General features: G+C 49.1%; 1 protein-coding gene across 1 annotated transcript in view; it reads left to right on the forward strand.

The window, feature by feature from the left end:
- LOC109884518 (NIMA-related kinase 7) overlaps positions 1 to 24,957 on the forward strand; it is a gene marked incomplete in the record, with an annotated part of 165,777 nt that continues 140,820 nt past the window's right edge. Inside the window, 1 exon segment of the mRNA XM_031785534.1 lies at positions 1 to 253.

The raw sequence follows: 24,957 nt of genomic DNA on the forward strand, positions 1-24,957 counted from the left end.
TTACCCCGCCCCTTCGCTCCGGGATTCCTGGGTTGTTGACATTACTGCCACGGGTCAGGAACAGTAAGGACGGACTCTTTCTGAACACGTAGCTACTATTCAACTCATTTTACAATTAGAGGTCTTCTGTTTTTAGCGCACAGGGAAACTCGACTGCAGCACGACTTTGGATTTGGAAAAGTAAGCCCCAAAGCAAAGACAACCCGCCATCACCACCAGAAGACGGAAGGAAAAGTGAGGCTCCCACTTCCTGGTAAGAATGTAGAAGCAAAGATAGTTCTGTCTCTGGCAGAAGTTTGTTAAACTAGCCAACTATATTGTTAGCTACTTTCCAGCGTCCATACCACTGCCACATGTGCAACTTAGCTAGCTAGAAAGAGAATATAATTTACGGGTAACTTGTAAATACGCTCCGGAAAGTTTTAGCAAACAGGACGAAAGCAGTGCTACTTGTTTCCATCGTGCTGTAGTTAGCTAACGGTAGCCCGTTAGCTATCCAGCTGTTTTCTAAAGTTTATCTTGCGAATTAGCGCGTTGCTATAGTCTCTACTGTCAACAGTTAGTTAGCTAGCTAGGTATGTTGTTTCATAATGTGCACAGCTAGCTACTAGTATAACGTTTTGTCGTCAGTTTAGCAAAAGTCGTGCAAATATTTGTTATTTTTCCAAACTTTTTTGTCAGCCTGTCCTGGATCTGTTTCGTTTCTCCAGTGTGAAATGAGAATGAAAATGTGGGGTGATTTCAGAATAGTGAACGTCAATATGCTGCTATGAATTAGCTGATTTGTAGCTAACTAATGTAATAACATATTACCACATGTATCTATTCATCAACACTAATATTAGTATTTCGAATACTAGCTGTGTCAAGTCTTGTTCTTGATACCTACAATTCCGTTTATGGTGTGAGATCACAACTGTGAAGATTCTGTACATATTAACACAGTACCTTTTTTAACTCTGACACTCAAGATGACACACATGTTTTGTCTACTCTAGACCCATATGGTAGAGGTTGAACTTGAGGTAATGTGGGCCTATTGCCACAGAACACCATATTGTGTCTTGTACTAGACTGATGCGCTCATCTCACAGCTCACGCTAACATTGTTTTCACAGCCCAATGTCTCTCAGCTCTGTACCATCAGTTGCCCAGAACATAACACAGCCACAGATGATTCAGGAGTGACTGAGTTGACCTAATTATTACTCAACCTCCTGTTGCCACATCCCCTCTCCATCAAAAACAACAGAGAGGGAGTAGTCACTCTCACTCAGCTAGGTGATGGAGATGAGATCAGTGCCTGTCTCTCTGAAGTACAGTATCAAGGATCTAGTCAGGAACCTGATGGATGATCAGTCAATGGCAGCCAAAAGCTGACTGCATCAAACAGGACTGAGCGTCAACGGGTTGTAGCGTTTAGGCAGGGCCGCCTGCCAGTAACCTTGTTTTTGATTGCTGATGAGACGTGAATTGTTTTTGACAGCCTTTGGCGAAATGTCATGATTTGTTGCATTGTAAACTAGGTTATGCTTTTGTTGTTGTAGCATCTAGGCTATAAATCTGTCTGGCAGAGGCCTATCTCGGTTTGTCTCGTGTTTGACATTGTAACAGTTTACGTCATTGGAGTTATGGACTTACATTATATCTGCTTTATCCAAATATGTGAAATTGAAATGTATATATATAAAATGAAATGGCTACACTACAGTCATTTTCGTGGAGAATTCTGTAAATCCCTGTGTGTCGCCTCTAGTGTGGAAATGCCTTAGTTATTCTGCACATTGGAATTTACGAAATGTCTCAGTCCTTTGACAGTTTCCTGTTTGTTGCCGAGCAGCCAGGCTCCAGTATCGTATTCAAGATGGGATGTGACATTTGTCATCTGACCACTTTTACAGTCATCATGCCCCTGGGGATTTTTACAAAGAACCCAAAAAAAAAGAGTTTTCTCTATCTTAAAGCACGTTTGATGAGGAAGTCTCCCCAGGCTATTTTTTTGAGCTACATTAAATTCTTCCTTTTTGCATAATGTCAGAGATTACCCCCCGGCTCTACAGAAAGGATAGATGCTATGCCTAGGCTACAAGTGAAATGTTTGCTTCCTTTCTTGAACAGAATGTTTATATTTATATATATTTTTAATTGACCAATCTTATTTTGTGCCAAAATTGGCCCTTCCAAAATTGCTCTTTTGTCTTATGAAGACCTTTTGGTGGGGTGCTGAGAGCAGGCTGTTTTTACCCCATCAAACAACTAGACTGTCAATATTTCACCTATCTGAGGAACAGGCTTGACTATCATCTCCGTTCTATATCTTATGAAGGTCACTGATGTTCACAGATTCAAATATCCTTCGAGGATGCCTTCCGGCTCCTGGTTTGATATGAAAGTTCTTCATTTTCTGAAACATTGATCCCTTTCTCATCAAGGTCTGCTGTGCTCTGAGGGAAAACGGACTACAAAGACATACAAAACAGTAAATTACTGACCTCCGACCCTGTGTAAAGTCTGAGCAGCAGTTGGTGGGCTCCTGGGTTAGCCCAGGCCATGACAACAAGGGCAGGGCGATATGGCCTAAAAATCATATCTCTCTTTTCTTTCCAACTTATGGGCAATTCACTATGTGTATATATATATATATATATATTATTTATTATTTGATTGATAAAACATTTTTATTTTCTCTAAATAATCTTTGTTGTGCAATTTTAAGGTCAAATACACTGCATTTCAAATAGTCAGGAATAATCTACTGAATTCAGGGGTTGTAAAATTATACCTAGGCTAAATATAAGCCTTCAACCATAAGACCCACTAATAATTTACTTATTTTATAAAAATAGGTTAACCTATTTTTTAAATTTATTTTTAGTAATCACTGATCTGGTTTTCAGGTCTGTCTATGAAAAATACCCTGGTAGCAGGCATTCTAGAACATTAACACAGGTCTCATTAACAGTCTCTCAAGCACAATCCCACGTGCTCGTGAGTAGCCAGCTAATCTTCATCTTTAAAGTCTAACCAACTTTCATATATTTATTTGCTTGCTAACAAGGTAGAACAGTTGAACTGTTATGAACACACCCTCCTGTCTGTCTCCAACAGTTTGAACAGCATAGCCCATTCACATTTTTTTTTAGATGTTGAAGGCATTTTATAAAACACAAGACTAAACAGCTAGCTCATAACTGTCTGTTGCTAAATTACTGCTAGCGGTACCGCAAATGCCGCGTGAGTCAGAAACGAAGGATACATTTTCCAATCATGTTCATTGATGAAACTCCCGTTTTGAAGTGTTGTTTTGGGAGTTTTGAGACATAAAAAGGGCAGTGTTAGAAAGATTACATTATCCTCTATTAATTTTCTCAATGTGTTTCAGTGTCCATATGACTGATTTGTGTTGGGACCAATCCTGAAATGCAAATTGCGAGTTGAAACTGCTTGTTGTCAGAGAGGAAGAGGTGATCTTTCCTCTTTGTTGTTGTGAGTGGAAGGGGGAGGGGCTTGGTGTCTGCGAGTGGGAAGGTGTTCACAGCACAGAAGGGGGAGGGGCTTGGGGTCTGCGAGTGGGAAGGTGTTCACAGCACAGAAGGGGGAGGGGCTCACAGCACAGAAGGGGGAGGGGCTTGGGGTCTGCGAGTGGGAAGGTGTTCACAGCACAGAAGGGGGAGGGGCTTGGTGTCTGCGAGTGGGAAGGTGTTCACAGCACAGAAGGGGGAGGGGCTTGGGGTCTGCGAGTGGGAAGGTGTTCACAGCACAGAAGGCGCTAAGGAGACGAGACCAAAAAGACAAATACAAACCTCAATTCTTGCAATACAGGCAATAAAACATAAATTCATCAAATTATTTTGATATATTGCCCAGCCCTAATGACAACACAATATCCACTCCGAAGGGACTCACACAATGTCACACTGTTATTTAGTATTTTTCAGTTAAAAGCCCATCTACTTCTGTGTGACGATATTACAGTATTTAAAAATATATGTTTATTTTAGCCTATTATATGATTACCAATATTGCCCCAAAGTAGGCCTGATGAGGCTTTATTGAACGTTAATTAAGATACGATATTAGTACAATAGGGTTTTGCTAAATGATTAAGAACGTCTGGTTTTCTGCCATTATTCTAAAATGTAACATAATTCTGGACAGCTGACTAAACCGTACAGTTTAGACAGGGAAGAGCACCTCGTAAATGTCTCTGCTCAGGCTCATATGATTTTAGTATTTAACTCTATTTCTTGATGAGATTTTATGGCTCACACACGAGCCAGTCCATAGACGTACTGTGTATTTATGTTCTGACCCCGGGCAGCCCTGTGAGCGTGGCCCTAGCCCTGTGAGCGTGGCCCTAGCCCTGTGAGCGTGGCCCTAGCCCTGTGAGCGTGGCCCTAGCCCTGTGAGCGTGGCCCTAGCCCTGTGAGCGTGGGCCTAGCCCTGTGAGCGTGGGCCTAGCCCTGTGAGCGTGGCCCTAGCCCTGTGAGCGTGGCCCTAGCCCTGTGAGCGTGGCCCTAGCCCTGTGAGCGTGGGCCTAGCCCTGTGAGCGTGGGCCTAGCCCTGTGAGCGTGGGCCTAGCCCTGTGAGCGTGGGCCTAGCCCTGTGAGCGTGGGCCTAGCCCTGTCGTCGGAGCGGCAGCTAAAGCCAAGTTGACAGATTGTGAACTGTGCTGGAACAGATCGCTCAAAAGCACAAAGTTCCTTTATTAGTTGTTGTGTAGTCCCCCTTCCTTTCACATCTCTTTAGATTATACCAAACACACATACTACAACTCCCCCAGGATATAGATTCACTTTCATGGAATAATTACAAGATGCTATGTGCCACTGTAAACAGTAGAGCAATGACAGCAACAGTATGCATTTGTCATGAGACGAGACAAAAGCAGAATGAATGTGCGCTCTGCATTGCAGAAAGAGTGCAGTACATCATTTCAAATGGAGGAGTGTTGACTGTGTCGCTATGGGCGTTTGTTCCAACATCACCGCAAATTAGTCTTGAAGCTCTCACACAGGATTTACAGCAGGAAAGAGCATGTCGACTACAGCGTGTACATTTGTGTGACTGTCACACACACACACACACTGTCTGTCTCTGTTTCACTTCCTGCATTTGTGACCAGCCTTGGAACAGCCTTCGCTGGGTCTCAGGTCCTATGTCTCAGGTCCTATGTCTCTGGTCCCGGGGCTCTCCGCTAGCCGGGGCCCCCCTCTGGTCCCGTGGCTCTCCGTTAGCCGGGGCCCCCCTCTGGTCCTGGGGCTCTCGGCTTGCCGGGGCCCCCCTCTGGTCCTGGGGCTCTCCACTAGCTGGGGCCCCCCCTCTGGTCCTGGGGCTCTCCACTAGCTGGGGCCCCCCCTCTGGTCCTGGGGCTCTCCGCTAGCCGGGGCCCCCCTCTGGTCCTGGGGCTCTCCGTTAGCCGGGGCCCCCCTCTGGTCCTGGGGTTCTGGAACCCTTGTCGAGGCATGGAGAGAGGATCCATAAGAACCCGACTATTCTGCCCTGCTGCCCTTAAACACCCCCTTTGGTCCCGGGTCTCTCCGTTAGCCAGGGCCCCCCTCTGGTCCTGGGGCTCTCCGTTAGCCGGGGCCCCCCTCTGGTCCTGGGGCTCTCCGTTAGCCGGAGCCCCCCTCTGGTCCTGGGGCTCTCCGCTAGCCGGGGAGCTGCTGGGAGCTACAAAGAGCTTCAGGATGTAGCTGGGATGGAGGCTGGGAGAGAGGGAGGGAGGGAGGGTGGGAGGCTGGCTGTGAGGGAGGGATAGAGGGTGGGCTGTGGAAGCAGCTATGAGGCTGAGGAGCTGCTGGGAGCAACAGAGAGCTTCAGGATGTAGCTGGGATGGAGGCTGGGAGGGTGGGAGGCTGGCTGGCTGGCTGGCTGGGAGGGATAGAGGGTGGGAGGGAGGGAGGGTGAGAGGCTGGTTGGAAGGGAGGGATAGAGGGTGGGCTGTGGAAGCAGCCAGGAGGCTGAGGAGCTGGCTCTGGCTCCTTCAGATGTCCTGCCAAGCTGCGGCTGGGAGACGGGAGACCTCTGCCAGTGTGCTGCGGTCGTGGGGCAGCAAATCAAAATATTTTACAGATGTCTGAAGGCAGGCCCGGGAGCCAGCGGGGTATTTAGCTGTTCTTGAAGGTCTCGGGGTGTTTGTGTGTGTAAAAGCATTATGTGTGAATGGTGGGGCTACAGTGAACAGGAGCAGACATTGGTCAGTACTCAGGAGCATTTGGAGAGCAATTGGTGGGTAAGTCTGGGGCGGACAGTGTATGGCCTAGTGGAGTTGAGTCTGGGGGGGACAGTGTATGGCCTAGTGGAGGTGAGTCTGGGGGGGACAGTGTATGGCCTAGTGGAGGTGAGTCTGGGGCGGACAGTGTATGGCCTAGTGGAGGTGAGTCTGGGGCGGACAGTGTATGGCCTAGTGGAGGTGAGTCTGAGGCGGACAGTGTATGGCCTAGTGGAGGTGAGTCTGGGGGGGACAGTGTATGGCCTAGTGGAGGTGAGTCTGAGGGGTTGGTGTGGAGGAGAGTCTGGGGGGTTGGTGTGGAGGTGAGTCTGGGGCGGACAGTGTATGGCCTAGTGGAGGTGAGTCTGGGGGGGATGGTGTGGAGGAGAGTCTGGGGGGGATGGTGTGGAGGAGAGTTTGGGGGGGATGGTGTGGAGGAGAGTCTGGGGGGGATGGTGGGGAGGAGAGTCTGGGGGGGATGGTGTGGAGGTGAGTCTGGGGGGGATGGTGTGGGGCCTAGTGGAGGTGAGTCTGGGGGGGATGGTGTGGGGCCTAGTGGAAGTGAGTCTGGGGGGATGGTGTAGGGACTAGTGGAGGTGAGTCTGGGGAGGATGGTGTAGGGCCTAGTGGAGGTGAGTCTGGGGCGGATGGTGTGGAGCTGAGTCTGGGGGGGATGGTGTGGGGCCTAGTGGAGCTGAGTCTGGGGGGGATGGTGTGGGGGCCTAGTGGAGCTGAGTCTGGGGGGGATGGGGTGGGGCCTAGTGGAGCTGAGTCTGGGGGGGATGGTGTGGGGCCTAGTGGAGGTGAGTCTGGGGGGGGTGGGGTGGTGTGGGGCCTAGTGGGGGGGGGGGGGGGGGGGGTGGTGTAGGGCCCAGTGGAGGTGAGTCTGGGGGGGATGGTGTAGGGCCTAGTTGAGGTGAGTCTGGGGGGGATGGTGTAGGGCCTAGTGGAGGTGAGTCTGGGGAGGGGGATGGTTTAGGCCCTAGTCAAGGTGAGTCTAGGGGGGGTGGTGTGGAGGTGAGTCTGGGGGGGGTGGTTTAGGGCCTAGTGGAGTTAGTGTATACCTCTCAAGCCTAGTACAGGGGGTGGAGTTATTGGGGTGGAGTACTGTGGAGCCTCAGCCTGGCTCCTACCACCATACTGTCTCTGCTAGGCTAGCGGACATGTCCTGGTGGACATTTTAACAGTGAATATTATTTGGAGTGGTAACAGGCTAGCAGCACGCGGTGTGGGGCAGAAGTCTGGAAGCGGCCGAGTTACTAAAGCATGTTTATCACAAGGTCTGGGACGATACCAGTATCGTGATACTCGTTAGTATCATGGCAAGGAAACAAAACATCATTATGTTGTCATCCAGAGACACATGTATTTATTTTCCAAGCTATAGCACACAATATTTTACAGAATCAAAGAGTTCGGTCTGCTTCGTGTTGTTTTTTTTTTGTGTTGTTTTTGCCATGAAGAAAATATCTCCATACTGGTATCATCCCAGCCCAATGACAGCCCTCTAAAGCCTCCTAAAACAAACAGCTTCGCTCTGCAGCACAGCCCAACGCAGTGCAGCCCAAACGCAGCGCACACCGCGTCTTGAAGTTAGCGTTCCGTCAGAAGAAGCCAGATGGCATGGGTTGGCAGTGTTGCGGCAGAGAAAGCATCCCCTGATGAAAGGAGTCCCTGTCTTTGAACAGGAAGTCTGGCGCGGCTGCACGGTCTGTGTTTCCATCGGGGCTACGGGTCAAACTGTTGCCACTACTCCTGGAATTGATGCTTTTTTACGCTTTTTCATGTTCATATCGGATAAAACAAGAAGGCAGGAAGTCTCATTAATATTAATGACCTAATGTGGGAAGGAGGGAGGGAAGGCCTTTGTAGTTGGTATCAGGACTGTCTGCTCTGGAACCTTCCCTGTTGTGGAGAGAACCTGTCTTTCTTGTGCTTTCTCGCTGTCGTGCTCTCTCTCTCTCTCTCTGCCGTGCTCTCTCTCTCTCTCTTTCTGTCTCTGTCTCTGTCTCTCTCTCTGCGTCTGTGTCTCTCTCTCTGCGTCTCTCTGTGTCTCTCTCTCTCAATTCAATTCAAGGGCTTTATTGGCATGGGAAACATGTGTTAACATTGCCAAAGCAAGTGAGGTAGATAATATATAAAGTGAAATAAACAATCAAAATTAACAGTAAACATTACACATACAGAAGTTTCAAAACAAAACTGTCTCTCTCTCGCTCTCTCTCTGTGTCTCTCTGTGTCTCTCTCTCTCTCTGTGTGTCTCTCTCTCTCTCTCTCTGCGTCTCTCTCTCTCTCTCTGTGTCTCTCTCTCTGCGTCTCTCTGTCATGCTCACTCTCTCTCTCTGCGTCTCTCTCTCTCCTTAGAAACTGTCACCATCTCTCGTAGAGGTCGACCGATTATGATTTTTCAACGCCGCTTTTTCAAAGCACAGCGAAGAGCTGCTGGCAAACACACGAAAGTGCTGTTTGAATGAATGCTTATGAGCCTGCTGCTGCCTACCATCACTCAGTCACACTGCTCTATCAAATATCAAATCATAGACTTCATTATAACATAATACACAGAAATACGAGCCTTTGGTCATTAATATGGTAGAATCCGGAAACTATCATCTCGAAAACAAGATGTTTATTCTTTCAGTGAAATACGGAACTGTTCCGTATTTTATCTAATGGGTGGCATCCATCAGTCTAAATATTCCTGTTACATTGCACAACCTTCAATGTTATGTCATAATTACATAAAATTCTGGCAAATTAGTTCGCAATGAGCCAGTTAGCCCAAACTGTTGCATATACCCTGACTCTGTGTGCAATGAACGCAAGAGAAGTGACACAATTTCACCTGGTTAATATTGCCTGCTAACCTGGATTTCTTTTAGTTAAATATGCAGGTTTAAAAATATATACTTCTGTGTATTGATTAAAGGCATTGATGTTTATGGTTAGGCACACGTTGGAGCAACGGCAGTCCTTTTTCGCAAATGCGCACCGCATCGATTATATGCAACACAGGACACACTAGATAAACTAGTAATATCATCAACCATGTGTGATTATGATTGATTGATTGTTTTTTATAAGAAGTTTAATGCTAGCTAGCAACTTATCTTGGCTTACTGCATTCGCGTAACAGGCAGTCTCCTCGTGGAGTGCAATGAGAGGCAGGTGGTTAGAGTTGGACTAGTTAACTGTAAGGTTGCAAGATTGATTCCCCGAGCTGACAAGGTAAAAATCTGTCATTCTGCCCCTGAACAAGGCAGTCATCCAAGGCCGTCATTGAAAATAAGAATGTGTTCTTAACTGACTTGCCTGGTTAAATAATGCCAAATCGGCATCAAAAAGCGAGGGCTAGAAGAGCAGAGAGGGCGAGAGCAGAGAGGGCGAGAGCAGAGAGCAGAGAGGGCGGGAGCAGAGAGCAGAGAGGGCGGGAGAAGAGAGCAGAGAGGGCGGGAGCAGAGAGCAGAGAGGGCGGGAGCAGAGAGCAGAGAGGGCGGGAGCAGAGAGCAGAGAGGGCGGGAGCAGAGAGGGCGAGAGCAGAGAGAGAGAGGGATAGAGAGGCCGAAGAGAGAAAGAGTAGAGGGCGGAGAGAGGAGAGAGAGAGGATGGCGAGAGAGGGTGGAGAGAGTAGAGGGCGGAGAGAGGAGATGGCGAGAGCGGGCGAAGAGAGAGAGGGCGAGAGTAGAGAGAGAGAGGGTGAGAGTAGAAAGCAGAGAGGGCGAAGAGAGATGGCGAGAGTAGAGAGATGGCGAGAGTAGAGAGAGGGCGAGAGGGCGAAGAGAGAGGGCGAGAGGGCGAAGAGAGAGAGAGAGAGGGCGAAGAGAGAGAGAGGGCGAAGAGAGAGAGAGAGAGAGGGCGAGAGCAGAGAGGGCGAAGAGAGAGAGGGCGGAGAGAGAGGGAGGGCGGAGAGAGAGAGAGAGGGCGAAGAGAGAGAGAGGGCGGAGAGAGGGCGAGAAAGAGAGAGAGAGGGATAGAGGCCGAAGAGAGAGAGAGTAGAGGGCAGAGAGAGAGAGAGTAGAGGGTGGTGAGAGGAGAGAGAGGAGATGGCGAAGATGGAGGAGAGAGAGCGAGAGAGAGGAGAGGACGAAGAGAGGGAGAGAGGGCGAGAGGGAGGAGAGAGAGAGAGAGAGAGAGAGAGAGAGAGAGAGAGAGGGCGAGAGGGCAAAGAGAGAGAGGAGAGGGCGAGAGCAGAGAGAGGGCGAAGAGAGAGACGGAGGGCGAGAGTAGAGAGCAGAGGGAGGGCGAGAGTAGAGAGGAGAGGGAGGGCGAGAGTAGAGAGGAGAGGGAGGGCGGGCGAGAGTAGAGAGGGCGAGAGTAGAGAGGGCGAGAGTAGAGAGGGCGAGAGTAGAAAGCAGAGAGGGCAAAAGCAGAGGGCGAAGAGAGAGAGAGAGGGCGAAGAGAGAGAGAGGGCGAAGAGAGAGAGAGGGCGAAGAGAGAGAGAGAGGGCGAAGAGAGAGAGAGAGGGCGAAGAGAGAGAGAGAGAGAGAGAGGAGAAGGAGAGGGCGAAGAGAGGAGAGGGCGGAGAGAGAGGAGAGGGTAGATAGAGGAGAGGGCGGAGAGATCGAGAGAGGAGAGAGAGAGGAGAGAGAGGAGAGGGTAGAGAGAGGAGAGGGCAGAGAGAGAGAGAGGAGAGGGTGGAGAGAGAGAAGTCGAAGAGAGAGAGAGAGGAGAGGGCGAAGAGAGAGGCGAGGGCGGAGAGAGAGAGAGAGAGAGAGAGAGAGAGAGAGAGAGAGAGAGAGGGCGAAGAGAGAGAGAGAGGAGAGGGCGAAGAGAGAGAGAGGAGAGGGCGACGAGGGAGAGAGAGGAGAGGGCAACGAGAGAGAGGAGAGGGCGACGAGGGAGAGGAGAGGGCGACGAGAGAGAGAGAGAGAGAGAGAGAGAGAGAGGGCGAAGAGAGAGAGAGAGGAGAGGGCGAAGAGAGAGAGAGGAGAGGGCGACGAGGGAGAGAGAGGAGAGGGCAACGAGAGAGAGGAGAGGGCGACGAGGGAGAGGAGAGGGCGACGAGAGAGAGAGAGAGAGAGAGAGAGAGAGAGAGGGCGAAGAGAGAGAGAGAGGAGAGGGCGAAGAGAGAGAGAGGAGAGGGCGACGAGGGAGAGAGAGGAGAGGGCGACGAGGGAGAGAGAGGAGAGGGCAACGAGGGAGAGGAGAGGGCGAAGAGAGAGAGAGGGTGAAGAGAGAGAGAGAGAGAGAGAGAGAGAGAGGAGAGGGCGTAGAGAGAGAGAGAATTCGGTATTTTATTAGGATCCCCATTAGCTTTTGTGAAAGCAGCATCTATTCTTCCTGGGGTCCACACAGAATATGAAACATGACATACTGTAGTACAGAACATTAATAGACAAGAACTTCTCAAGGACAGAACTACATACATTTTTTTTAAAGGCACACGTAGCCTACATGTCAATGCATACACAAACTATCTAGGTCAAATAGATAGTTTGTCGGGGAGAGGAGAGGGAGAGCGGGTGAGGAGGGAGGCATTCAGAAGGGAGGAGGAGGGGGGTGACCCCTTAGGGGCAGTGTGATTCTCTGATCATTGACTTTACACGCGCGCACACACACACACACTCTTCAGGAACGCTGGGTGATGTGTGTGTGAATCTCTCTTCATGATTCACATCCGTAAATGATCACAGAGGAGACTGGCACAGACAGCATGCTCTCTGTAGTCTGTTCATACCTCAGACATCGGGGTCAGACCACCTCAGACATCGGGGTCAGACCTCCTCAGACATCGGGGTCAGACCTGCTGTCTGAGGCCAGACCACCTCAGACATCGGGGCCAGACCACCTCAGACATCGGGGCCCAGACCACCTCAGACATCGGGGTCAGACCACCCGCAGACATAGGGGTCAGACCACCCTCAGACATCGGGGTCAGACCTCCTCAGACATCGGGGTCAGACCACCTCAGACATCGGGGTCAGACCACCTCAGACATCGGGGTCAGACCACCTCAGACATCGGGGTCAGACCACCTCAGACATCGGCGTCAGACCACCTCAGACATCGGGGCCAGACCACCTCAGACATCGGGGCCAGACCACCTCAGACATCTGGGTCAGACCACCTCAGACATCTGGGTCAGACCACCTCAGACATCTGGGTCAGACCACCTCAGACATCGGGGTCAGACCACCTCAGACATCTGGGTCAGACCACCTCAGACATCTGGGTCAGACCACCTCAGACATCGGGGTCAGACCACCTCAGACATCTGGGTCAGACCACCTCAGACATCGGGGTCAGACCACCTCAGACATCGGGGTCAGACCACCTCAGACATCTGGGTCAGACCACCTCAGACCTCCACTTTGACTGGTTCACTCTGTAGCCTTGACACTAAGAATCAACTCAAACGTTGGTCTTTACATATTGACATGGTTTTCATCCAAATACAGAGGCACTGTACTTGACCCTTGATTGCGCTGCTCAGTGCTGGATCTGGTTAAGTGTGTTAGAGGCGGTCAGCGAGGCCGACCACAGAACCCACAGCAGGCTCAGCTAGACCCAGAGAACCCCAACCACATACAGACACACAGACCCCGGACTGATTTCTGTACAGCCCTCTCTTGTTCCCAGAGGTTGTGTGTGTCTCTTACTGTGTGTGTGTCTCTTACTGTTTGTGTGTTTCTTACTGTGTGTGTGTGTGCCTCTTACTGTGTGTGTGTGTGCCTCTTACTGTGTGTGTGTGTGCCTCTTACTGTGTGTGTGTGTGCCTCTTACTGTGTGTGTGTGTGTGTCTCTTACTGTGTGTGTGTGTGTTTCTTACTGTGTGTGTGTGTGTCTCTTACTGTGTGTGTGTGTGTCTCTTACTGTGTGTGTGTGTGTGTGTGTCTCTTACTGTGTGTGTGTGTGTTTCTTACTGTGTGTGTGTGTTCCTCTTACTGTGTGTGTGTGTGCCTCTTACTGTGTGTGTGTGTGCCTCTTACTGTGTGTGTGTGTGTGTCTCTTACTGTGTGTGTGTGTGTGTGTCTCTTACTGTGTGTGTGTGTGTGTGTTTCTTACTGTGTGTGTGTGTGTCTCTTACTGTGTGTGTGTGTGTCTCTTACTGTGTGTGTGTGTGTCTCTTACTGTGTGTGTGTGTGTGTGTGTCTCTTACTGTGTGTGTGTGTGTCTCTTACTGTGTGTGTGTGTGTCTCTTACTGTGTGTGTGTGTGTCTCTCTTACTGTGTGTGTGTGTGTGTCTCTTACTGTGTGTGTGACGTGTTTCTCGGTCCCAGAGCAGTTCTGTTGCGTCTGAGTCCATCAGTGTATTGTTCCACCAGCGGCCTTTATGGCAACACACATGGACACACAGGCCCGGTAATCCCCGACATGAGCGGTCCGCCTCACGTTTGCACTCAGCTATGTAACTACACATGCCTGGGAACCGCGTTACTAATGGTTCCGACATCTTGCTCTTTTCCTTTGTCCCTACTGGAGCACTGATGCAGGATAACTGCTGCTAACTATCAGGGGAAGAAAAAAACCTGCATGTAGGGAATATGATAGAAAAAGGAGAGAGAGAGAAAAAGGAGAGAGTGAGAGAGAGCTGGGGAGAGAGAGAGAGAGATGGGGGAGAGAGAGAGCGAACTGGGGGGAAGAGAGAGAGAGAGAGATGGGGGGGGAAAGGAAAAAGAGAGAGCGAGCTGGGGAGAGAGAGAGAGATGGGGGAGAGAGCGAGAGCTGGGGAGAGAGAGAGAGAGATGGGGGAGAGAGAGAGCGAACTGGGGGGAAGAGAGAGAGATGGGGGGGGAAAGGAAAAAGAGAGAGCGAGCTGGGGAGAGAGAGAGAGATGGGGGGAGAGAGCGAGAGCTGGGGAGAGAGAGAGAGAGCTGGGGAGAGAGAGAGAGAGAGATGGGGGAGAGAGAGAGAGCTGGGGAGAGAGAGAGAGAGATGGGGGGGGAGAGAGAGAGAGAGCGAACTGGGGGGGAAGAGAGAGAGAGAGAGAGAGAGAGATGGGGGGGGAAAGGAAAAAGAGAGAGCGAGCTGGAGAGAGAGAGAGAGATGGGGGGAGAGAGAGAGAGAGAGCTGGGGATAGAGAGAGGGAGAGAGAGAGAGAGATGGGGGGAGAGAGAGAGAGAGATGGGGGGAGAGAGAGAGATGGGGGGGAGAGAGAGAGAGAGAGATGGGGGGGGGGGAAGGAAAAAGAGAGAGCGAGCTGGGGATAGAGAGAGATGGGAGAGAGAGAGAGATGGGGGGAAAAGGAAAAAGAGAGCGAGCGAGCTGGGGGGGTAGAGAGAGAGAGAGAGAGAGAGATGGGGGAGGGAGAGAGAGAGAGCGAACTGGGGGGAGAGAGAGAGATGGGGGAGAGAGAGCGAGCTGGGGGGAGAGAGAGAGAGCTGGGGGGAGAGAGCGAGCTGGGGGGAGAGAGAGAGCTGGGGGGGAGAGAGAGCGTGAGCTGGGAGTGAAAAGGAAAAAGAGAGAGCGAGAGGAGCTGGGGGGGAGAGATAGCTGGGTAGAGAGGGAGCGAGCTGCGAGGGAGAGATAGCTGGGGAGAGAGCGCGCGCCCGAGAGCTGGGGGGGAGAGAGAGAGATGGGGGAGAGAGCGCGAGCTGGGGGGAGAGAGAGAGAGCGAGTTGGGGAGAGAGAGAGAGCTGAGGGAGGGGGGAGATAGTGAGGGGGAGAGATAGCAGGGGGGTGCAAGTAGGACAGAGAATGGGGGAGAGAGAGAGCGAGGGGAGAAGAGAGAGCGAGTTGGGGAGGGAGAGCGGGGGGGACCTAACCTAGCCTGCTAGCTTAGCCTAGCCCTCCAGCCCAGTCTAACATAGTGACCTAACCTAGCCTGCTAGATTAGCCTAGCCCTCCAGCCCAGTCTAACACAGTGACCTAACCTAGCCTGCTAGATTAGCCTAGCCCTCCAGCCCAGTCTAACACAGTGACCTAACCTAGCCTGCTAGATTAGCCTAGTGCTATGAAGTGTCACATTCCATCCTTGTCCCAAAGGTGATAAAGCTAATTTGGGGATGGTCAGCGACATAGCTAACAAACAAAATGCTGGCTGCCTTGCTAGACCTAGAGGTGTGTGTGTGTGTGTGTGTGCGCGCATTTTGTCTGTCGTAGTTGAAGTGTACCTATGATGAAAATTACAGGCCTCTCATCTTTTTAAGTGGGAGAACTTGCACAATTGGTGGCTGACTAAATACTTTTTTGCCCCACTGTATAGCCTATAGATAATCTGTCAGGCAGCTGGTTGTTGTGTGGAGCAGCTCACCGACAGCGGTAGGAAAGATGTTCCAAGGTTATGGGGTATCTACCAGTAAAATTCTCAGGCAAAAATGGGTAGGTATTTCAAGTTCAATTTAGTCATCATGGAATAGCCTACCTTGAACATCATACATTTCCTACAGGCTATTTGGTCCTTGAAAAGTCATTGATGTTATGATTTTAGAAGTTCTGCTGCTCCAACATTCTGTGATTTCATTTCTGATCAGTTTTTATGAGAAATGTAGACGCTTTTGTTTGTTTGTTTCCCGCAATTTCAATTGAACGGCGTTGCGCCTTGTCTGTCATGACACGAGCGGTTATTATCATACATTGAATGGTTTTTCATACAAACTGTTCCATTACAAGGTGAACCCTGTATTTGGTTGCTTTCTCGTTTTAAAACATGATACAATAATCCCTCAATGACTCTTCAACATCATGGACAGACTGACTAGCTACCACATGGACAGACTGACTAGCTACCACATGGACAGACTGACTAGCTACCACATGGACAGACTGACTGACTACCACATGGACAGACTGACTGACTACCACATGGACAGACTGACTATTACCACATGGACAGACTGACTACTACCACATGGACAGACTGACTACTACCACATGGACAGACTGACTGACTACCACATGGACAGACTGACTACTACCACATGGACAGACTGACTACTACCACATGGACAGACTGACTACTACCACATGGACAGACTGACTACTACCACATGGACAGACTGACTACTACCACATGGACAGACTGACTGACTACCACATGGACAGACTGACTGACTACCACATGGACAGACTGACTGACTACCACATGGACAGACTAACTACTACCACATGGACAGACTGACTACTACCACATGGACAGACTGACTACTACCACATGGACAGACTGACTACTACCACATGGACAGACTGACTACTACCACATGGACAGACTGACTACTACCACATGGACAGACTGACTACTACCACATGGACAGACTGACTGACTACCACATGGACAGACTGACTAGCTACCACATGGACAGACTGACTACTACCACATGGACAGACTGACTGACTACCACATGGACAGACTGACTACTACCACATGGACAGACTGACTACTACCACATGGACAGACTGACTGACTACCACATGGACAGACTGACTGACTACCACATGGACAGACTGACTGACTACCACATGGACAGACTGACTAGCTACCACATGGACAGACTGACTAGCTACTACATGGACAGACTGACTGACTACCACATGGACAGCCCTGCTGTGAGCCGTCCTATATGTCTGCCATGTTGTGCAGCCGTTAGCGATGCGAGTCATAGCTTAATTTCCTTTCCATCTACCTAACTACAATGTAGCCTACCTGGCAGAATCAGGATTATTTGCATTAATCCAGTGACTATTTGTTTTGTGAACTCCATCAGAAGTGCGCTACAGAAACACTGCTAGCCAAACACAACTGTCTGGCTGGTGTTTACCTGAATTAAGTGGTAACTGCACACAAAAAAAACATAAAGAATCAGATTTTTTTTCCCCAGAACTAAGAAAATAGCAGCCTTGCTGACACCCCGACCCACGTGACTACACAGCGAGCTGTGACTCACTGGTCTGGTGACACCCCGACCCACGTGACTACACAGCGAGCTGTGACTCACTGGTCTGGTGACACCCCGACCCACGTGACTACACAGCGAGCTGTGACTCACTGGTCTGGTGACACCCCGACCCACGTGACTACACAGCGAGCTGTGACTCACTGGTCTGGTGACACCCCGACCCACGTGACTACACAGCGAGCTGTGACTCACTGGTCTGGTGACACCCCGACCCACGTGACTACACAGCGAGCTGTGACTCACTGGTCTGGTGACACCCCGACCCACGTGACTACACAGCGAGCTGTGACTCACTGGTCTGGTGACACCCCGACCCACGTGACTACACAGCGAGCTGTGACTCACTGGTCTGCTGACACCCCGACCCACGTGACTACACAGCGAGCTGTGACTCACTGGTCTGGTGACACCCCGACCCACGTGACTACACAGCGAGATGTGACTCACTGGTCTGGTGACACCCCGACCCACGTGACTACACAGCGAGCTGTGACTCACTGGTCTGGTGACACCCCGACCCACGTGACTACACAGCGAGATGTGACTCACTGGTCTGGTGACACCCCGACCCACGTGACTACACAGCGAGCTGTGACTCACTGGTCTGGTGACACCCCGACCCACGTGACTACACAGCGAGCTGTGACTCACTGGTCTGGTGACACCCCGACCCACGTGACTACACAGCGAGCTGTGACTCACTGGTCTGGTGACACCCCGACCCACGTGACTACACAGCGAGCTGTGACTCACTGGTCTGCTGACACCCCGACCCACGTGACTACACAGCGAGCTGTGACTCACTGGTCTGCTGACACCCCGACCCACGTGACTACACAGCGAGCTGTGACTCACTGGTCTGCTGACACCCCGACCCACGTGACTACACAGCGAGCTGTGACTCACTGGTCTGCTGACACCCCGACCCACGTGACTACACAGCGAGCTGTGACTCACTGGTCTGCTGACACCCCGACCCACGTGACTACACAGCGAGCTGTGACTCACTGGTCTGGTGACACCCCGACCCACGTGACTACACAGCGAGCTGTGACTCACTGGTCTGCTGACACCCCGACCCACGTGACTACACAGCGAGCTGTGACTCACTGGTCTGCTGACACCCCGACCCACGTGACTACACAGCGAGCTGTGACTCACTGGTCTGCTGACACCCCGACCCACGTGACTACACAGCGAGCTGTGACTCACTGGTCTGCTGACACCCCGACCCACGTGAACCCGAATGAGTACTTAAAAAAGATTGACTAAATAAAACCGCTATGCCTCCGCAGTGCTGTAGGACTATGCCTCTTGAATAAATCTGGGCTGAAAAATATTTGTCAGGCTATTCCGTTGTAATCAAAATTCAAATCTTAATTGGTGCATTTCAAACTGTCCTTTTTGTGAGGCGCAGCTGGGAACTAGTTCTGTACCATGGTGAGTGTTGGGGTCTTTTAACCCGAATTGGAGAATCCTCCATCGTTGTTTAAATCTCTAAGTAGATTACCACAGCGATGGACAGAGAGTTAAAACGTGAACTGTATTGACACATTTACGCCAAATTCACCCCAGAATACCGGAGCAAGACAGAAACGCAACAAACAACAAAGCAACGTCACATCGTCTTCCATCTGCAGTCAAGCAGCTGATTGTAACTGGGCCAAATAAATGACAATAGCGACAGGTAGGGTTGTTGTTTATATTTTACTCTGCGCCCATTCTCGGGGGGTTGAGAATAGGGGGTTTCAGCACCTCGTGAAATTGCTCGAGCCACGTTACAAACTTCCCTCGTACCCCTTTCAGCAAACAGTTAGTACCTGCTCTACAGGACAGACTGACTACTATGTGTGATCCTCTCCACCCACCACCCAGACTACCACATGTAGTCAACAGAGACACACAAATGATTTGTCCACCCTATTTATGTAGCCTGTTTTGTGTTGGGTTTTGTGGGTGGTTGTCTTCTGTCTTTGTGTGTCTATACACCAGATAGGACTGTTTCGGGTTTTTTCACATTTGTTGTTTTGGTATTTTGTAGTGTTTATGGTCTTTATTAAACATGTTGAACTCTAACCACGCTGCGTTTTAGTCCGATCCTTCGTCCACAGAAGAAAACCCTTACAAAGTCACGATAAAGATACAGGCGTCCTTCCTAAAAACACTTAAACACAAAAAATGTCTAAACATAATTCCACTTTGAAATGATGGGATATTGTGTGTTGGCCAGTGATGACATAATACCAATGTAATCCATGTTAAATTCAGGCTGTAACGCAACAAAATGTGGAAAAAGTCAAGGGGTGTGAATACTTTCTCAAATCAAACTTTATTTGTCACATGCTTCGAATACAACAAGTGTAGACTTTACCGTGAAATGCTGACTGGGAAATCTTTTTGTATCCAAATCCGGCTTTAAACTTCTTCACAACAGTATCTCGGACCTGCCTGGTGTGTTCCTTGTTCTTCATGATGCTCTCTGCGCTTTTAACGGACCTCTGAGACTATCACGGTGCAGGTGCATTTATACAGAGACTTGATTACACACAGGTGGATTGTATTTATCATCATTAGTCATTTAGGTCAACATTGGATCATTCAGAGATCCTCACTGAACTTCTGGAGAGAGTTTGCTGCACTGAAAGTAAAGGGGCTGAATAATTTTGCATGCCCAATTTTTCAGTTTTTGATTTGTTAAAAAAGTTTGAAATATCCAATAAATGTCGTTCCACTTCATGATTGTGTCCCACTTGTTGTTGATTCTTCACAAAAAATACAGTTATATATCTTTATGTTTGAAGCCTGAAATGTGGCAAAAGGTCGCAAAGTTCAAGGGGGCCGAATACTTTCGCAAGGCACTGTAGGTAGGGTGATGGGTACTGGTCCAGGTCATTTGTACATGTAGGTGGGGTGATGGGTACTGGTCCAGGTAATATGTAGGTAGGGTGATGGGTACTGGTCCAGGTCATTTGTACATGTAGGTGGGGTGATGGGTACTGGTCCAGGTAATATGTAGGTAGGGTGATGGGTACTGGTCCAGGTAATATGTACATGTAAGTGGGGTGATGGGTACAGGTCCAGGTCATTTGTACATGTAGGTGGGGTGATGGGTACTGGTCCAGGTCATTTGTACATGTAGGTAGGGGTGATGGGTACTGGTCCAGGTCATTTGTACATGTAGGTAGGGGTGATGGGTACTGGTCCAGGTCATTTGTACATGTAGGTAGGGTGATGGGTACTGGTCCAGGTAATATGTACATGTAGGTAGGGGTGATGGGTACAGGTCAGTCCAGGTAATATGTACATGTAGGTAGGGTGATGGGTACTGGTCCAGGTAATATGTACATGTAGGTAGGGTGATGGGTACAGGTCAGTCCAGGTAATATGTACATGTAGGTAGGGGTGAAGTGACCATGCATAGATAATAAACAGTGAGTAGCAGCATTGCCCTCCCAAGCAGAAAGGCAGTAACTGCTCAGAGCGTGGAACTGAGAAAAATGACTTCAACTTTTTTTAATTGTCCAGCCAAATGAATTCTAGGTAGATCATTGGAACCGAATATTGATGTCACTCGGGAGGTAGAGGCGATGTGGGGCTCTCATCTGTAGTGGCTGATCCAATGTTTGCTGTTTTTCTATTCTAAAGGGGATTTTGAGAGCGAAAACCTGAAAAAAATGGCGTTTCTGTTTTGGTATCAAGTATCTTTTATTTTTCTTCAAATTTTGCTCTCCAGAGGATGTCGCATAAAAGAACACATGGCGCTTTGAAAAAATGTTGCACTATGTTTTAGGTTTGCTACAGTAAATCTATACAAATCAATGTTAGAACATGCTAATTTAGAAGATGACTCATCATTATTAGCCTGTTTCTGTACGGAATGCAGACACATTATGGAACACAGGTCATTCTCAATTATCAATTGTTATCAATTATTTAATGTGCTGGTGTCATCAACTAAAAAAAGCTAGTGTAGAATCCTGTAGTCCTAAAGCTCGAGGTTGGTGGGTGCTCCTAGTGAGAAACAATTTGGCAACCACAGTCTCTCAGGACTTGGCCATATAGGATCGCTATAGAACTGTAGATTGACTTAGCCCTTCATACCAACGTCTGGTGGTGTCATCCAAAGATCTATGAAAGAGTGTAAGACATTGAGTGTACAGTCAGTGGAAAGTGGAAGTGTCAGGCTAGCCAATGTAACGACCTCTGATATTATTGGATGCGTCTTGTATCTCCTGGTCTTAACTACACAACCACAGGCAGCCATTTTACATGTGTCATTGGGGGAGATGGAAAAATATATATATATTTTCTCACATTTATGTACATGTCAAAATTAATTGTTAAGCTATATTGTTTGTTTCATGTCATTTAATTGAAACAAAACTGACAGTCTATAGTCGGCTGGTATGAGCCAGGCCTAGCTAGCCGTCATCCTTTTATGATTGTGATCAGAGATTTTCTTTACAAATACAAGTGGACTGTGTTTGTTTGTCAAGTGATCATTAGCATCCTCCTTGGCAGTCCATCTGCAGACATCAAACAGCCACGGTCCCTCTGCGGTAATGAAGAGCCTTGTACCTTCCGCAGTAAAGCCACCTGCAGGACTGACGGCAGTGGAAACAAAAAGGCTTCCCACTAAATAAGTCCTTGTCGCTGGTCTGGAGAGGACAGGACAATAGGCTGAGAGGTGGCCTGGGCCTTTACACCGGTGCCAACTAGTCTGAACAACACGGAGAGGAGGAGGAAGCCTGACACCTGCATGCACTCGAGGCCTGGCAGACATTTGTGCTGTATATGGGTGGTGGGTGGAGAGGATCACACATGCACAGTTTTTACACACACACACACACACACACACACACACACACACACACACACACACACACACACACACACACACACACACACACACACAGTGGCAGGTAGCCTAGCCGTTAGAGCATTGAGCCAGGAACCGAAAGGTTGCTAGTTCAAATCCAGAGTCGACAGGGTGGAAAAAAATATGTCTATGTCCTTGAGCAAGGCACTTAACCCTAATTGCTCCAGGGTCTCTGTTGATAATGGCTGACCATGGGCGTGACCCCAGTCTCTGTTGATAATGGCTGACCCTGGGCGTGACCCCAGTCTCTGTTGATAATGGCTGACCCTGGCCATGACCCCCAGTCTCTGTTGATAATGGCTGACCCTGGGCGTGACCCCAGTTTCTGTTGATAATGGCTGACCCTGGACGTGACCCCAGTCTCTGTTGGTAATGGCTGACCCTGGGCGTGACCCCAGTTTCTGTTGATAATGGCTGACCCTGGGCGTGACCCCAGTTTCTGTTGATAATGGCTGACCCTGTGCGTGACCCCAGTTTCTGTGGATAATGGCTGACCCTGGGCGTGACCCCCAGTCTCTGTTGATAATGGCTGACCCTGGGCGTGACCCCAGTCTCTGTTGATAATGGCTGACCCTGGCCGTGACCCCCAGTCTCTGTTGATAATGGCTGACCCTGGCCGTGACCCCCAGTCTCTGTTGATAATGGCTGACCCTGGGCGTGACCCCAGTTTCTGTTGATAATGGCTGACCCTGGACGTGACCCCAGTCTCTGTTGGTAATGGCTGACCCTGGGCGTGACCCCAGTTTCTGTTGATAATGGCTGACCCTGGGCGTGACCCCAGTTTCTGTTGATAATGGCTGATCCTGTGCGTGACCCCAGTTTCTGTGGATAATGGCTGACCCTGGGCGTGACCCCGAGTCTCTGTTGATAATGGCTGACCCTGGGCGTGACCTCCAGTCTCTGTTGATAATGGCTGACCCTGGGCGTGACCCCAGTCTGTTGATAATGGCTGACCCTGGGCGTGACCCCAGTCTGTTGATAATGGCTGACCATGGGCGTGACCCCAGTCTCTGTTGATAATGGCTGACCCTGGCCGTGACCCCAGTTTCTGTTGATAATGGCTGACCCTGGGCGTGACCCCAGTCTATGTTGATAATGGCTGACCCTGGGCGTGACCCCCAGTCTCTGTTAATAATGGCTGACCCTGGGCGTGACCCCAGTCTGTTGATAATGGCTGACCCTGGGCGTGACCCCAGTCTGTTGATAATGGCTGACCCTGGGCGTGACCCCAGTCTGTTGATAATGGCTGACCCTGGGCGTGACCCCAGTCTCTGTTGATAATGGCTGACCCTGGCCGTGACCCCAGTTTCTGTTGATAATGGCTGACCCTGGCCGTGACCCCAGTCTCTGTTGATAATGGCTGACCCAATGAAGAAAGGGGCTGGGAGTTTTGATGGCTAGATCTCTTCAAGTAAACAAAACAATTTGGAAGATGGAGAATAGCGAAGCTTCTGCTGTGGTGTTCAAATGTAAGTCGTTTTTGTTCTCCTTTAAAATGAACACGACTATTTCATCTTACATCTTTGAAAACAGCCTACAGCCTGTCGTGCCTTTAGCTAGCTACCTGCTTTAGTATGACTAGTTAGAACTGTTCGAACAGTAACGTTAGCTACATGGTTACTTGCGGTTCAGCGACAACTACATATTTAATGTTAGCCTAGTTAGATCGCTAGCTAGTTTCCTTACACATAAGGGTGTAATCATTACTCCAAAAATTTTGCTACGAAAACTAGTTTTTCTATTGGACACATTCAGGTTGATCACACCCTGTTTGCTGAAACTGTCCAATACAAACGCTAGATTTTGAGTTGCAAGTGTTTGGTGTAATGTTTGTACATTTTTGCTAATTTCTTCAATTAAGTACAGAAATATCTCCTTTACATAAGTATTCAAACCTCTGAGTAAATACTTTGTCAGCGATTACAGCTGTGAGTCTTTCTGGGTAAGTCTGTAAGAGCTTTGCACACCTGGATTGTACAATATTTGCACATTATTCTTCTTCACGATCTGTCCAGTTGGTTGTTGATCATTGCTAGTCAACCCTTTTTCAAGCCTTACCACATATTTTCAAGTAGATTTAAGTCAAAACAGGAACTCAGCCACTAAGGGACATTCACTTCCGTCTTGGTAGGCAACTCCAGTGTATAGGCTTTGTGTTTTGTTGTAGGTTATTGTCCAGCTGAAAGGTGAATTCATCTCCCAGTGTCTGGTGGAAAGGAGACTGAAACAGGTTTTACTCTGTGGATTTTGTCTGTGCTTAGCTCCATTCCGTTTCTTCTTTATCCTGAAAAACTCCCCAGTTCTTTAACTATTACAAGCATAACCATAATATGATGAAATATGGAGAGTGGTACTCAGTAATCTGTTGTGGTGGATTTGTTCCAAACACTTTGTATTCAGGACCAAAACTGAATTGCTTTGGCAATTTTTTGCAGTTTTACTTTAGTGTCTTGTTGCAAACAGGATGCATGTTTTGGAATATTGTTATTCTGTACATGCTTCCTTTTCACTGTCAATTATGTTAGTATTGTGGAGTAACTATATTGTTGTTGATCATTCCTCACAGCCATTAAACTCTGTAACTAGGGATGCACGATATATCGACAGGTAGCCTAGTGGTTAGGGCGTTGGGCTAGTAACTGAAAGGTTGCTGGATCGAATCCCCGAGCTGACAAAGTACAAATCTGTCATTCTGCCCCTGAACAAGGCAGTTAATCCACTGTTCCCTGGTAGTCCGTCATTGTAAATATCGGTCAACACACGATATTAGCTAAAAATGCCAACATCGGTATCGGCCCAATGTCTAGTTTAACGCCGATAATAAAAACCTATGTCAACATGACGTGCATACCTATATAACGCAGGTAGATGACGTGCATACCTATATAATGTAGGTAGATGATGTGCATACCTATATAACGTAGGTAGATGACGTGCATACCTATATAACGTAGGTAGATGACGTGCATACCTATATAACGTAGGTAGATGACGTGCATACCTATATAACGTAGGTAGATGACGTGCAT

The sequence above is a fragment of the Oncorhynchus kisutch genome, linkage group LG13 (assembly GCF_002021735.2).
Source record: "Oncorhynchus kisutch isolate 150728-3 linkage group LG13, Okis_V2, whole genome shotgun sequence".
In the NCBI taxonomy this organism is placed as follows: Eukaryota; Metazoa; Chordata; class Actinopteri; order Salmoniformes; family Salmonidae; genus Oncorhynchus; species Oncorhynchus kisutch.